The sequence below is a fragment of the Ranitomeya imitator genome, chromosome 8 (assembly GCF_032444005.1).
Source record: "Ranitomeya imitator isolate aRanImi1 chromosome 8, aRanImi1.pri, whole genome shotgun sequence".
NCBI classification, from domain to species: Eukaryota; Metazoa; Chordata; class Amphibia; order Anura; family Dendrobatidae; genus Ranitomeya; species Ranitomeya imitator.
In genome coordinates, this window is record NC_091289.1 from 18,720,109 (window position 1) to 18,734,248 (window position 14,140).

A 14,140-nucleotide genomic window follows, 5' to 3' on the forward strand; every position below is an offset into this window, starting at 1 on the left:
ATTCAGGTAGGCATGTCTCTTCTTTGGACTAAAAAAAGTTCCACTCCACTTTTCAGTGCCTTCCGACATACTCAGCTTTGCTGTTAAGCTGGATTCTGCTACATTGCTTCAAGTGGGTCTCCTGACATACCCATCCATGCTGATCCACTGGGCTCTTCTACATTGATCAACTTTGCTACTTTGCAGAGTCTACGATTTATCCGTGGTCCACTCTAGCCTCTGTTCTTTGAATCAAAGTAATCTGTATGTGCTGCATTACAACTTCTTATCAATTGCTTCGAAGATCCACATCACCAGGTGAGACATAACATGGGGCTGAGCTATTGAAATGATCTGGTCAGCCAGCCCCCTTTTCACACAGCACTCATGACATGGAAACTTTCTCCTGTGTCAAGCACAATACAGAAGTGGGGGTGCCAAGACCTAAGCCCCACAGGGAAACAGGGTCTTCGGTGAAGCTTTGGTATTGTAATTATATTAGTAAGGTATGGATAAATAAGGTATGGATTTCAAGTGGTTAACACCTTTACATATATAAGACTAATAAGAAAACCTAATTGTCAGTATCTTGTTGTGGGCCAAATTATTAAAGACCCTTTGGTTAACAGTATATGGCATGACATGACGCCTCTACAGATGCATGTTTTCGCCGTTGTGCTTTTTTACACTGTAATTATCTTATTTTTCTCGTTCAGTTGCCTTAATTTCCTGTTTACATTTGGATTGTAAAAGCCACAAAACGTTTTCAAGATCTTCTGTTGATGTGAAAAAAATATGTATTTTAAGCTAATTTTTTTTAGTTGCTAAAGTAGCCAACTGTGTGTAATTTTTTTTTTTTTTTTTTTTAATTTTGTGTTTTATTAATGCAAATTAAAATTCCACTAGTATGCCGCTTCTTCGGTGTCATCCAGAATTGGAACGCTAGGCTTAGAGGTTAAATTATAAGACTTTACCGGCGGCAAAAACATTTCAGTAACTTTTTGCATTACTTATCTTGTACTGATTCTCAGTGATAGATTTTATTCTATTATGTAGCTGCATGCACAATTCTGTTTGTGACTTTGGACAAAAAAAAAAAGTTTTCTCTAGGGGCACCTAACTGAGACACTTTAAAGAGGACCCGTCACTAGGTCAAAAGTGGTCGGTTATTACTCTTATTTTATTCCCACTGCTCCCCTGAGAATTCTGTTTTTTGTAAATATGTCATATGGTTCCAGAGATATGAACCTTTCTAATTTAGTACAAATTTTTATGGTTTTTACTAAAGAGGCGTGGCTCACAGGGCAATAATGTAGAGCAGCCTAATGGCACGCCCCAGAGGATCCGGTGAGCACCACCCCTCTTGAACAGACCATGAATTTAGTACTAAATAAAAAGGAAAATATCTGGAACCGTATGGATGATTTTAAAAATACAAAAGATGTTCTAATCAGAGGAGCAGCAAGAATAAAATTAAAGCAAGAACTGGCCTTTTTTGACAAGTCCTCTTAAAAGGATCGTACTCGAGTTATTTGATTGATAAAATTGCACAGTGTGTGCGAAAACAAGCTGTGAAATTTACTCATTTATTATTAATTTTAGAGTTTATTGCTCATTGTCTAGGTTACTTGCCACTGCTGCTTTTTATCAACGGTGGCCAGTTTGCTGGGCAAGGAGCACGGTGCTTACAAACACTTTTCTACAGCTTGTAAGCACTGTTCTTGAGCTTGCTAACTTCAGTTTTCTTTCTACTCTGATGCTGCATACTACTGTGTTGGAGAGCAAACCGTTCGCGGTAGAGGCACGACCATGCCGCTCGTCCAAATTGTCAATTGTTCAGGTGCGCAATGACTGCTGCCAAGCAGGAAGCGTTCCTGAAAATCATTCATAAGACAAACCCCTTTAATGTGAAGGGATCATTTACTTTCTTTCCATCTAAACACTGTACAGTTTTTGACGTAAAGATGACCCTTTCCTCCGATCAGATCAAGATCTGAACAAATATTGAGCCATCAGAAACTGTTTGCACAATGGCCCAAATAGGAGCCCAACCAAGGACTGTTTTCGTAACTATGGTCTCCAGTACAACAGTTTATCATGAATGGGCCTGGCCAAAGTTTGAGTTGGTGTTTGTTTTTTTTGTTTTTTTAAGCTTTTTTCCTTCTACTTCTGTTTATGATGTTTGACTTTCTGAAGAAGAAACATAAACCAAGTCACATTTTAACTTTCCCCTGCATGGCATTGTTTAGGAGAGTTAATGAAGCCGATAAACAAGGGGTTGTTTTTCTAGTCGGCTATGTAAGCTTGCTCCTGTGGAATGTATATGTGTGGAATATGAGCTTTCCACATTCCTCTTTCTACAGCCTTTTGGGCTTAGTATAAAAGTTATTCAGGTTTTACAAACCTTGTTGTGTTTTCTTTACAAAGATACTCAATCAGTAGTCAATGCTATTTTTGTTACATGCCATCAACCCAACAATGTGCTCTTGTTTCCTAGACCTATTAGGTGCATCTAGCCAGTACTGGATCTGTTATGGTCAGGTTCTTCATTCAGAGTCACCATGATCCCTGATAACAGGAAAATGTTCCCTAAAGTATCAATTAGCCATCACCGACCGCGACCATTGATGGTAGCTGGATATTTTGGTGGATTCATGTTGGTTTCATGCAACCTTTGATCTTATAGGATCTGCAGGGCTATCCTTGTCTACTTGGTTGTCGAGACACCATGGCAAATAGATTATTATTTCCTGGAGGAAAAAAATTTAGAGATCTCTGTGTCACAAAATTAACATGGCTATACACATTAGTCAGCCATTGGCCGATCTGCAAAATGCTCTTTATTCTCTCTGACGTTCCCATACACATGCAAGCTTGGTTTGGCAAACTTCCATTCATCCCTGGAGTTGGATTTTCTCACTTTTAGAACAGAAGGTCAGATATATTGAAATCGAAGATGCCCAATGCTTCCTGTCCTCAACAGCAAATTTGAGAAACACCTGTGCACATTAGCTAGCCATTGATGTGCTGAATGCGCTTTATTCATCCTGTCTCCACCATACACATACATTCTCGGTTTGGTAATGCATGCATGTGTTCTTATTACTTACTTTCTTTGAGTAAAAAGGATCATGCAGATTGAAATCCAAAATACCCAATACTTCTTGTCCCCGGCAGAAGATTGAAGAAATCCCTAGACATATTGGATGGCCAACTAATCGTGTCAAAATAGTTGAATTTGTCTAGTGCTCATCTAATGTGTATGGGCATCTTTTTTTTTCGCCAAGTGGTTCAATCCAATTTTGAAATTTCAAAGTGATTTTCCTTAAGAGGTTTCATAGTTTTACGATTAATTTCATTAAAGGAAGGGAAGCCTCTTATGAGAGCCACCTTGGTGATCATTTGATAACACAGGATCATTCCTGAAAACCCTAATGATCTGCTCAATGGTTCTGGTGAATTATTTGGGCCTTGTGTTGGATTTATGTTGTATCTGTGTTGGTTTTATGCTGGATCTACATTAGATCTATGTTGAATTTATTTTTTTATGTTTGATTTATATTAGATTTATGTTGTATATATGTTTTATCTATGTTGGATCTGTGTTGTATCTGTGTTGGTTTTATGTTTGATTTATGTTGGATCTGTGCTGGATCTGTGTTGGATCTGTGGTGAACCTGTGTTGGATCTATGTTGGATTTAAGGCCCCTTCACATTAAGCGACGCTGCAGCGATACCGACAACGATCCGGATCGCTGCAGCGTTGCTGTTTGGTCGCTGGAGAGCTGTCACACAGACAGCTCTCCAGCGACCAACGATCCCGAAGTCCCCGGGTAACCAGGGTAAACATCGGGTAACTAAGCGCAGGGCCGCGCTTAGTAACCCGATGTTTACCCTGGTTACCAGCGTAAAAGTAAAAAAAAACAACCGCTACATACTTACCTACCGCTGTCTGTCCCCGGCGCTCAGCTTCTCTGCACTCCTCCTGTACTGGCTGTGAGCACAGCTGCCGGAAAGCAGAGCGGTGACGTCACCGCTCTGCTTTCCGGCTGACCGACGCTCACAGCCAGTACAGGAGGAGTGCAGAGAAGCTGAGCGCCGGGGACAGACAGCGGTAGGTAAGTATGTAGTGGTTGTTTTTTTTTACTTTTACGCTGGTAACCAGGGTAAACATCGGGTTACTAAGCGCGGCCCTGAGCTTAGTTACCCGATGTTTACCCTGGTTACCAGTGAAGACATCGCTGGATCGGTGTCACACACGCCGATCCAGCGATGTCCACGGGAGATCCAGCGACGAAATAAAGTTCTGGACTTTGTTCAGCGACCAACGATCTCCCAGCAGGGGCCTGATCGTTGGTCGCTGTCACACATAACAATTTCCTTAACGATATCGTTGCTTCGTCACAAAAAGCAACGCTATCGTTAACGATATCGTTATGTGTGAAGGTACCTTTACAGTATGTTGGATTTGTGGTGGATCTGTGTTAGATCTGTGTTGGATGTATGTTGGATCTGTGTTGAATCTGTGTTGGATCTGTGTTGGATCTGTGTTGGATCTGTGTTGGATCTATGTTGGATCTATGTTGGATCTATGTTGGATTTATGTTGGATCTGTGTTGGATCTATGTTGGATCCTTGTTGGTTTTATGTTGGCTTTATATTAGATTCAACATATATCAAATGTAAATCCAACATAAAACCAACAATTCAGCATAGATCAAACATAGAGCCAACATAAAGCCTTGTTGGATTGTTGGTTTTATGCTTTATTTTTGTTGGATTTATGGTTGGATCTATGTTTGGATATATGTTGGTCTGTTACTTTTATGTTGGTTTAATGATGGCTTTGTGTTGGTTTCCCTGCATTATCAGTTAGTCACCACCGCCTTGCACCATCAATGGAAACTATAATTCTGTGGATTCCTGTTGGTTTCACCCGATCTTTGATTGCAGAGGATCTAATTGTACTCATTCTAGATTACCACTGAGGAAGGCTGCGGCTAGCTATCTTCTGAATGTAGTAGGACATGTTGTAAAAATAAATGACCAACATGTAATCAATGAATAGAGCAGGCCATTTTCACGCATCTGACGTTATGACTGTTGAGTTCAGGTCAGAAGACTGGACACTGATTCAGACATCACGGCCCATACTCAGACCATGAGTGAAACCAGCCTATGACATATGAACAAGATTAATATTTGTGATGCATTCTCTTTAAATTGGTTCACCAAGATTGGAAACACATGACTGCTTTCCTCCAGAAACAGTGCCACACCTGTCAATAGGTTGTTGCCAGTATTGCAGCTAGATTTCTTTGAAGTAAATGGGGCTGAGTTGCAATACTGCATATAGCCTGTGGTCAGATGTGGCGCTGTTTAAAAAAAAAAAAAAGTAGCTATGTTTTTCTTAGCCAAATAAGGGTACGGCCGGTCATGTATTAACATAAATTACATTAAGGCTTGTACTTCATCGGTGCTATTGATTCTAGAGGTTTCACAGCCGCTCGCTGGGTGCCCTTTAAGCGAAACTTACGATATAAAGAACAATATAGGAATAATACATTTCAAGAAAAACCCTTGTCTGTCTTATTCCTTGCTACCTGATGTGTTTAGGTTATGAAAAACAGAGCACAAATGTATAACTTAATTTAAAGTAGCCCATTTCAGCAGTTTTGTTTTTCAAATTAAAATTTAACATGGCCGAGTAGTGTTCAGTATCGGGTAGGCGATCAGATCTGCAATGCAAAGTGGAAACCACAGGTTTGTCTGCTAAACATGCAGAAAATTGGAGAGGCACAATAGATAAACATAAATCAGTTTATGGGACATTTTCATAATAACATCGCTCTGCGAGTGGAAGCGAAAAATAAAACCGCGTATTATTCTGAATTTAACACAGTCTGCCTGTGTCAACTGATTCCGCACGTGAAATTGGATGTCTCACACGATCGGGTTGAGTGAGGCGGCCGTCTGAGTTTTCCTCTCATTGGAAATAGTCTGATATTAGTTGAGGGACTCTGTACTTTTAAGAACCCATAGGTTTAAAGGGGTTATCAGGATTATCTACCTGCCTGTTATGCCCGGTGCTGATCTTTGCCGGCACAGACCGCTCCTGCCGGCGATTCAGCAGCTTTTGTTAAATGTCAACAAAGCAGCCACTTCTCTTCCGCTTGGCTCTGTTGATGGGATGTGACTGCCAACGTCATACTGATTGACAGCCGGCTTCTTGCAGCCTAAGGCTAGGTTCACATTACGTTTGGGCGATCCGTTTAACGGATCCGTTACTTAGTGGCACTAATGCTATGTAACGGATCTGTTATGGCGCCCATAGACTTCAATAGTGTAACGCATCCTAACGCATGTCAAAATTGGCATGCATTAGCGATGATTCGTTACTTTGTGACGCACCCTCGAACTCTTTCTACCGCGTTTTCGGGTACATTATGTGTAACGCACAGCGAACGGACGCGTTCGCTGTGCATAGACCTCTATTGCACGATTGTAGTAATAAAGAGATTTTGTGCATCAGCGTTAGCGCATCCGTTTAACGGACCTCCACCTACCATGTGCAGTTATTGTATTTTTATGGCCCCATCAGACACGAGGGCCCAGATCCCACAGCTACAACCTGAAAGTTCCAGAACTGGAATCTTAGATCCCTGATCACCAAAAATATTACCGTCCAACATGTCAGAACATATGGAAACTGGATAACTGTCAGCATGGAGGAATACTTTTGGTAGTTGGATAAGTTTTCTTTTAATATAAGACAACCTCAAGGGCATTAATTATCGAATTATATTGTGAGAATGGTGATTAATTGTATGTTCAGCCATTTTATTTTCGAAAGGTGTGCTGATCCTCTTGTAATGAGATTTGGATTAAAACCAGAAAGGGCTTTTCTCTATTTTTTTTGTTTTAGTTCTCAAAAAAATTCCATCCCAATTTATCTATGTAAAAAAAGTCGGTATTTGTAGTTAATTTTATTTTATGTTTTTTTGTACCTGAATGGGTGGAAAATAGGCAAGTATGGAGTCATTTAAGGTATAACTTGTATCTCCTGTGCCCCAAGAATGTGTGATGCATCAATGATGAAGCCTTTGTGTCCAAACTTTTAGGGAGCAAAGTGGCCTTGAAAGTGGCTTTGGCAAATATGCACTAGATCATATGTGATACCTCTGTAGTACCCCTTCTAGATATGCCCCTGTAAAGCTTAGAAGAACCCATTAGACACCAAACATTTTGAATCCCTAGGATTTAAGGCAAAAACTTTTAATTATTATTTTTTTGTACTGCAAGTAGTGAATGATGCACATAACGGGTGTCTGTCAGCACAAAATGACCGCACCACCCCTCCATTCTTTGTCTTTGGGTCCACCATGTCTTCGGAAGAAGTCCCGGTAGTTACACGACCATCAATCAATACCTTATCACACATTCACATAGAGAAATGGTAACTTTCCAACTTGGTACAAACTTTTTTTTGTTTTTGTTTTTTAAAGAAACTCATTCTATTGGAATTCTATAATGTCCTCGAATACTTTTTCTTCACATTTTAATCCAATTTTTACTTTGTGTCTATGACCCGTTCTTGAGGACAACTTGAGTTTTGCCTTAAAATAATTTTCTGCCAGTTCCTATGATTTAACACCTAGCAGTCCTTTCTTTGATGTTGGCCCTTTGAGCAGTGAATAGCTAAAAATAATGCTTCACCGAATGCTAAGTACGGTCAGTCTGCGAGCGATTACTCCATGTTTTGTGGTTATTTTTTTTATGTGCAGTTCTGTAGGCCGTCACCACAAAAAGCTGTCTGCAGATTGTCGACTCACCATTGAATGAAATAAAATCAGATTCTTTATAGTTTGTAAAAATAATCTGACTGCGCAGTGGATGGCGGTAATAATCTGAGAGTTTGCAGTATAATGAACCCATCAGGATATCTCTGTCTTTTTGGCTCCATCTTCTTTTTCTTTATTTTTACCTTGAAGGTGAATTTCATGGATTAAAAATAGGATGAATTGGAGAATTTGGGGAATTTTTTACTTGAAGGAACACACAGACATTCAATGGTAGACTGTATGGAGGGGAGGTAGTGACTGTGCTCTTCGGTGTACATCCCATTGGGGACCTAAAGGACCATCACCATCAATGTTCTCTATCCAGACCCAAGGCAAGGGGTACTCAATAATCTTGAAAAGAAAATTAAAAATGCTATGGAACCCAGAAATTTCTCTTTATACCCTCTTGCACCTGCCTTTTTTATGGGCTCTTATCAGTGGTGTAACTAGAGTCCGATGGGTCCCCGGTGCAAGATTTCGTCCTAGTACCCACCTGCATGTGGTCAGATGTATGGTCCCTTGAAACGTTCTAAAGCCTATAAAGACAAATGTGTTTGTCCCTCCCTTATGTAGTAATGTCACCCCATCCTGGGCCCCTTCTTAGTACATATGTCCCATATCTTGTTATATAGGTCTCCCCCTTCTTGGTATATATGTCCTTCATCAGCCCCATCCTGATTTATATGTCTCCCATCCTGATATATATATATCCCCCATTCTGGTCTACTGTATATATGTCCCCCATCAGCCTCATCCTGGTTTATATGTCTCCCATCCTGGTATATATATATCCCCCATTCTGGTCTACTGTATAGGTCTCCCATCCTGGTATATACAGTGTGTCCCCCATCCTGGTATATGTGTCAGAAATGAAGTAGCTCCACATCCATATTCCTGCCAATCAAAACATTTTAAAATGGCGCTATAATGTGTCAAAAGCTTTTTTTTTTTCACAGTAGCTACCCTGAAAGCCATCCGTTATTACACTGTGCAGGGACTATGAGGCGATGTAGGGCACAAGCGTGCTTATGCGGGAGCTTAGATCCATTCACTTGAATTTGCCTCGATAATCGCTCTCGTTTATAGAATAAAAAAAAACATGCAGTGTAATTTGTTCACATAAATTACAAATTGTTTTGCAAAAAAAAAATCTGCAATTATAATAAAAACAAGATAATTGCTTAATTGTGTTGTTATATTTACCATCAGCCCTGAACCAAAGCTCAATTACAATTCATTAAGTGGTTTTCTATATAGTTACAAATTATTATCTATTGTTGCAAATAATTATCAAACAATTATCTTCTTGATTTCCAGTTCAGCTTTTCCGTTAAAACACGATACATAATTAATTGTGGAATTTGGATTTTCTTCTGCATCGCGGATCTCCTTGGTGACATCTGATAGTCTACTGTTAACTAGTTCTATCATTCTGGGACTATCCAACGCTCTTCTGACCAAGAGTAGTCTGGGCCCTGGTCGGTAAAGGTCAAGGGGCTCTTCCAAACAAGATACATTTCGACTATTTGCTTTTTTATGGAGAGTATTTCACAGATATGCAGCCAACTCATCTCCCAGAACAGGGACATATGACCCAAGTACTAGTGTTGGTGATGCTCATATTGGTGGGTCACCCAGCTATGAGACATTTATGACATATCCTTGGGATAGGTCATGAAGATCTATTGTTGAATTACTCCTCAAGGTGTTCTGTAATTGAATGTGGACCCTTAATGCCCATGAGGCTGTAAGCAATGCACTAATACAGAAATGATTTTGTCTTAACCTTTGAAAACTAGGGCAAAACTTAAGCTGGCCATAGACATTAAAAGGGTTGTCCAGGCTTTGGGTTTAAGTCTGCAGTCCCTCTATATTAGTGCAGACTTGTGAGTCCTCAAAATGATCCGGTAGTGGCGATTTGCATACTTCCTGCCACATTCCAACTAGACTTGCTGAATACACTTGCATTGAGCGAGTCCAGGCAGGTCTAGTTGGCACATAACTGCATGTATGCAAATCGCTTACTTTTGGTCACACACCCACTTGCTCACATGTCAGCATCAGAGAATCCAGGCAGCACGTAATCACTAGGGTTGAGCGAAACGGATCGTTCATTTTCAAAAGTCGCCGACTTTTGGCAAAGTCGGGTTTCATGAAACCCGACCCGATCCCTGTGTGGGGTCGGCCATGCGGTACGCGACTTTCGCGCCAAAGTCGCGTTTTGTATGACGCGCTTGGCGCCATTTTTTTCAGCCAATGAAGGGGCGTGGGCAGAGTGATGACATAGGTCTTAGGGGCGTGGACGCCTATCGCCATGTTGTCGCTTGTGCGCTGTAGCGATTTGCACTGTGTAACACCAGCTTTTCAGTTCAGGGACGGACGGAGGAGAGAGAGAGAGAGAGAGAAAAAAAAAAAAAATCCCCATTGGCTTTGCATTAGGTTTCGTGTTTCGGTCGATCCTCGACTTTTCGCCATAATCGGCCGATTTCACTCGACTCGACTTTTGAGATAGTCGGGTTTCGCGAAACCCGGCTCGACCCTAAAAAAGTCAAGGTCGCTCAACCCTAGTAATCACAGATTGACCGCAGACTTGAATTCAAGCCTGGACAACCCCTTTAACTCTGGCATCTCCGATATACAAAGAATTGCTCTACTTAGCCGAGTACTCTTATGTTCTCTATGAGACAGCAGCATCTTATCTACCCTTTGAACAAAAGAGACGGCATGGAAATTCAACGCCGGCCATTGAAATCCCCAACATTCTGTCGGAGTAGTCGGAAGGCCTCCATATACTGTATATTAGATGGTCTTCCGATCCCTTCTAAGTTGGTAGGGTTCAGTTGTCTTTTATCTAATATGTATCGAGGCCTTTAGGTCCAACCGATGAAACCTTTGCCAAAGTGTACACATTTGATTCCATTTTGCCGAACCCATCGATTTTGGCAGGACCAGCCAACCTTCTACTGGATATGGTGACCTTCTGACCTCCGATTGATGATGTTGGGGGAATGAAGAATTGGGCAGTATTCAACCCTAAAGGGGACACGCTTAGCTTTTCTGGTCTCTTTTTGTGTATAGTCTAGGTGGTGGAGAGCTCCTGCAGCAGCCAGTTGCCTTACAGCCAGAAACGAGTTTCAGCTAAAGTTTTCCAAAATGAGGAAAGAAAATGTCCTAGGAATCTCCCACTCAGATCAAAAGGGAAAGGATCTAAGTTACAAAATGTATTTCTTTTGTACTTTATAGTAGTCTTATCGGGGGGAGAGCTCCTGCAGTAGTCAGTTGTCTTACAGCCAGGGACAAGTTTCAGTTAAAGTTTTCTAAAAAGAATAAAGAAAGAAAATGACCTGGAAATCTCACAATCTCAGACTTTAGGCTCAGATCAAAAAAAGAAAAAAGTCTTAATTTCAGAACTTATTTATTTTGTACTTTTAGAGTGCTCTTTGTTATATATTTTTAATATTTTCTGTAGGGTAAAAGTTATGACAAAATTGTGACCCTCAAAGTATTTTTTTTAAATTCTTTGGAAGATCGTGACCATACAGTAGATGCACCCAAAGGTATTAAGTAGGACTTGCTTTGGTTTTGCTTTGGTATTCTGGTCTCCTTCTGCACAGTAAAGGGGAGAGCTCCTGCCGCAGTCAGTTGCCTTACAGCCAGGGATGAGTTTCAGCTAATTTTTTTTAGAATCATGAAAAAAAAAGAAAATTGACTGGAAATTTCACACTAAGGCTGTGTGCACACGTTGTGTTTTTTTTCGCTATAAAAACCACTATAATAACCCATAAAAAAACACATACATTATGCATCCCATCATTTAGAATGCATTCTGCAATTTTTGTGCACATGATGCGTTTTTTTCCACGAAAAAAATGCATCGCAGTAAAAAACGCAGCATGTTCATTAATTTTGCCGATTTTTCCCGCTATTTAATGCATTGGGACGCGCCGGAAAAAAACGCGTCAAAAACGCATGCGGATTTCTTGCAGAAAATATCCGGTTTTGCTCAGGAAATTTCTGCAAGAAATTCTGAACGTGTGTGATCAAAGTAGAAAGAGTCCAAATTGTGGAACATTTCTACTTTTTCTTGCTCTTTTTTTGCCTGCAATTTCCTAAGAATTTTAGACCAGGATTCTGTTGGATAAAAGCCATGATGAAATTTTGACCTCTAAGTATTTTTTTAAGTACTTTTTTAACCATAAATGCATTCAAAGTTGTTAAAGGGGACTTGATTATCGTTTCTGGTCTCCTTCTGCACAGTAGCGGGATGAGAGCTCCTGCAGGACTCAGTTGCCTTGCAGCCAGGGACGAGTTTCAGCTGAAGTTTTTAAGAATAACAATAAAAAAAAAAGATCTTGAGGTTTGAATGGTGGAACGATTTTATTTTGACTTGTTTTTTGTTTTGTTTTTTTGGGGGGGCAATTTCCTAATAGTTTTAGGCCTGGCTTCTGTTATGATGAAATTGTGTTTTTTTTTTTTTTTTGAGTAGGTCGTGACCATAAATGCATCCAAAGTTTTTTTTGGTGTCTTTGTTTTCCGTGGTCCACGATGAGAATCCTCGTTCATCTACCACTGAATGGACATGTTAGTAGCCGGAGTCGCCTCGCAGCACTTTTTTTTTTTTTTTAAACTCTGAACACAAAGCCGTCTCCTCTGCTCTGTTTTCGGAAAGCCTCTGTTGTTCTTGCGAATTGAAGAGACGAGTGCTGGCTGGTACCGATAAGCAACTGTCCTGTGACATATTGTTTTTATTAACTCTGTGGATGTCATTCACCATTAGGCACAATTGGATTCATTTTGCGTTCGTTTTCATCATTTTATTTACTTATGTTTGCTCATGCCCAACATGATGCCAATGAAAATGCTGCCGACGTGCTCGCCTGCACGCCTCATTTATTTATGCACTACTGATGTCTTTTTCTTTTTGTCCTCAGGGTAAAGAAATTCACCTTTTTTGGTTGGTTGTGAGTGAAGATTGCTTTGCAGAGCAGCTACTTCTGGAAGGTAAACCCTTTTATCCTAACATTTTTCGATTTCTGTTCATTTTTTGGATACAATTCTTGCACGTTTCTTGGTATATATTGCTCGCTTTGTAAAATTTTTCATCAGATTTTCCAAAAGTTTTACTCCCTCCTCTTTAGACTGTATTCGTTTTGGCTTTGGCCTATGCAATGGGTTCCTGCGTATGACTGTTTTTGAGGTTATTGAAGGTTTGGTGAAAAATTACCATTTGATTTAATTGATTTTCCAGTATTATAAAAACATGGCTGCTATGTTACAGAAACAGCTCCCCGATTAGTTCTCAGGTTGTTTGTGATATTGCAGTGGAGCAGAGCTGTAATACCAGACATAAACTATGAAAAGGGGTGACGCTACTTTTTGGAATAAATCGGCCATGATTTTCTAATGTTGCAACCCCTTTGAACATGGTCCCATAAGGTGATGTCAAATCTTTGAATGTGTTGTCACTTTATGATCGTGGAGGTTCGATCACTGGGAACTACACCGTTCCACAAAATTAAAGGGCCACTGTGAAGATGTGAGTTGTAATAATCACCTAGGCAGGTTAACGATGCAACTATTTTTTAATCCTTACGTCTATGGTTTTACAATAACTCCTGGTAGATGGCCAAAATACATTGTCCTTAGTCCACAAAATCCTGTTGTAGTTCCACTGCTCCAGTACCAGGCGATACTCACTGTCTCCCAACTTTTGGTTGGCCCACAGATTTCGTATCTCTCACCAGTAAAGTCTGTAGTCATGGTTCATGCTCCTCCAGACGACTGACCGTAGCACATGTATCCAGCAGCAACAGTCCTTAAGATAGTTACTCACATCCAGATGACAGATCCCGTGACCGTAGCACATGTATCCAGCCCAACCGGTGACCGATCTCCTATCTTCATATGCCTTCCATACATGGGCACAGGTCCTGAGAAATAGATCCTCGCCCCTCGACGTCACTTCACCAACTCCCTCACTAAACATGTGGCTTATTGTTCTCCCTCCCTGGGATCAGCCTCCTGAATGGGCAGAATTGTACACAACCTCCTCCCCAAAGCTAACATTGGTGGAGGTATTTTCTTCAGGCCAAACCCATCACCTGGGACTGCATGTGAGACCCCCTATGTTGACAGCTTCCCTGGGTCTACTGTCCCTATTCACACAATGGGATTAGTGGGTGGGAGAACAATGGCTTGAGGCCCCTGAGACACTAACGAGCATAATGGAATAAATTCTTTCCTTGATTGACAATCTTGGGTCTGGCCTTAGGTACCTTCACATTGAACAACATTACAACGATAACGATAGCGATCAGTGA

The 14,140-nt window shown here is 40.7% G+C and overlaps 1 protein-coding gene across 15 annotated transcripts in view; it reads left to right on the forward strand.

Moving 5' to 3' along the window:
- Positions 1-14,140, forward strand: part of FOXP1 (forkhead box P1) — a 704,299-nt gene that overhangs the window by 259,982 nt on the left and 430,177 nt on the right. For all 15 annotated transcript variants that reach the window (XM_069736485.1, XM_069736483.1, XM_069736488.1 and 12 more), the window contains one exon: positions 12,752-12,821. The gene's annotated coding sequence lies outside the window, so the exon portion shown is untranslated. The remainder of the gene's footprint in view (positions 1-12,751; positions 12,822-14,140) is intronic.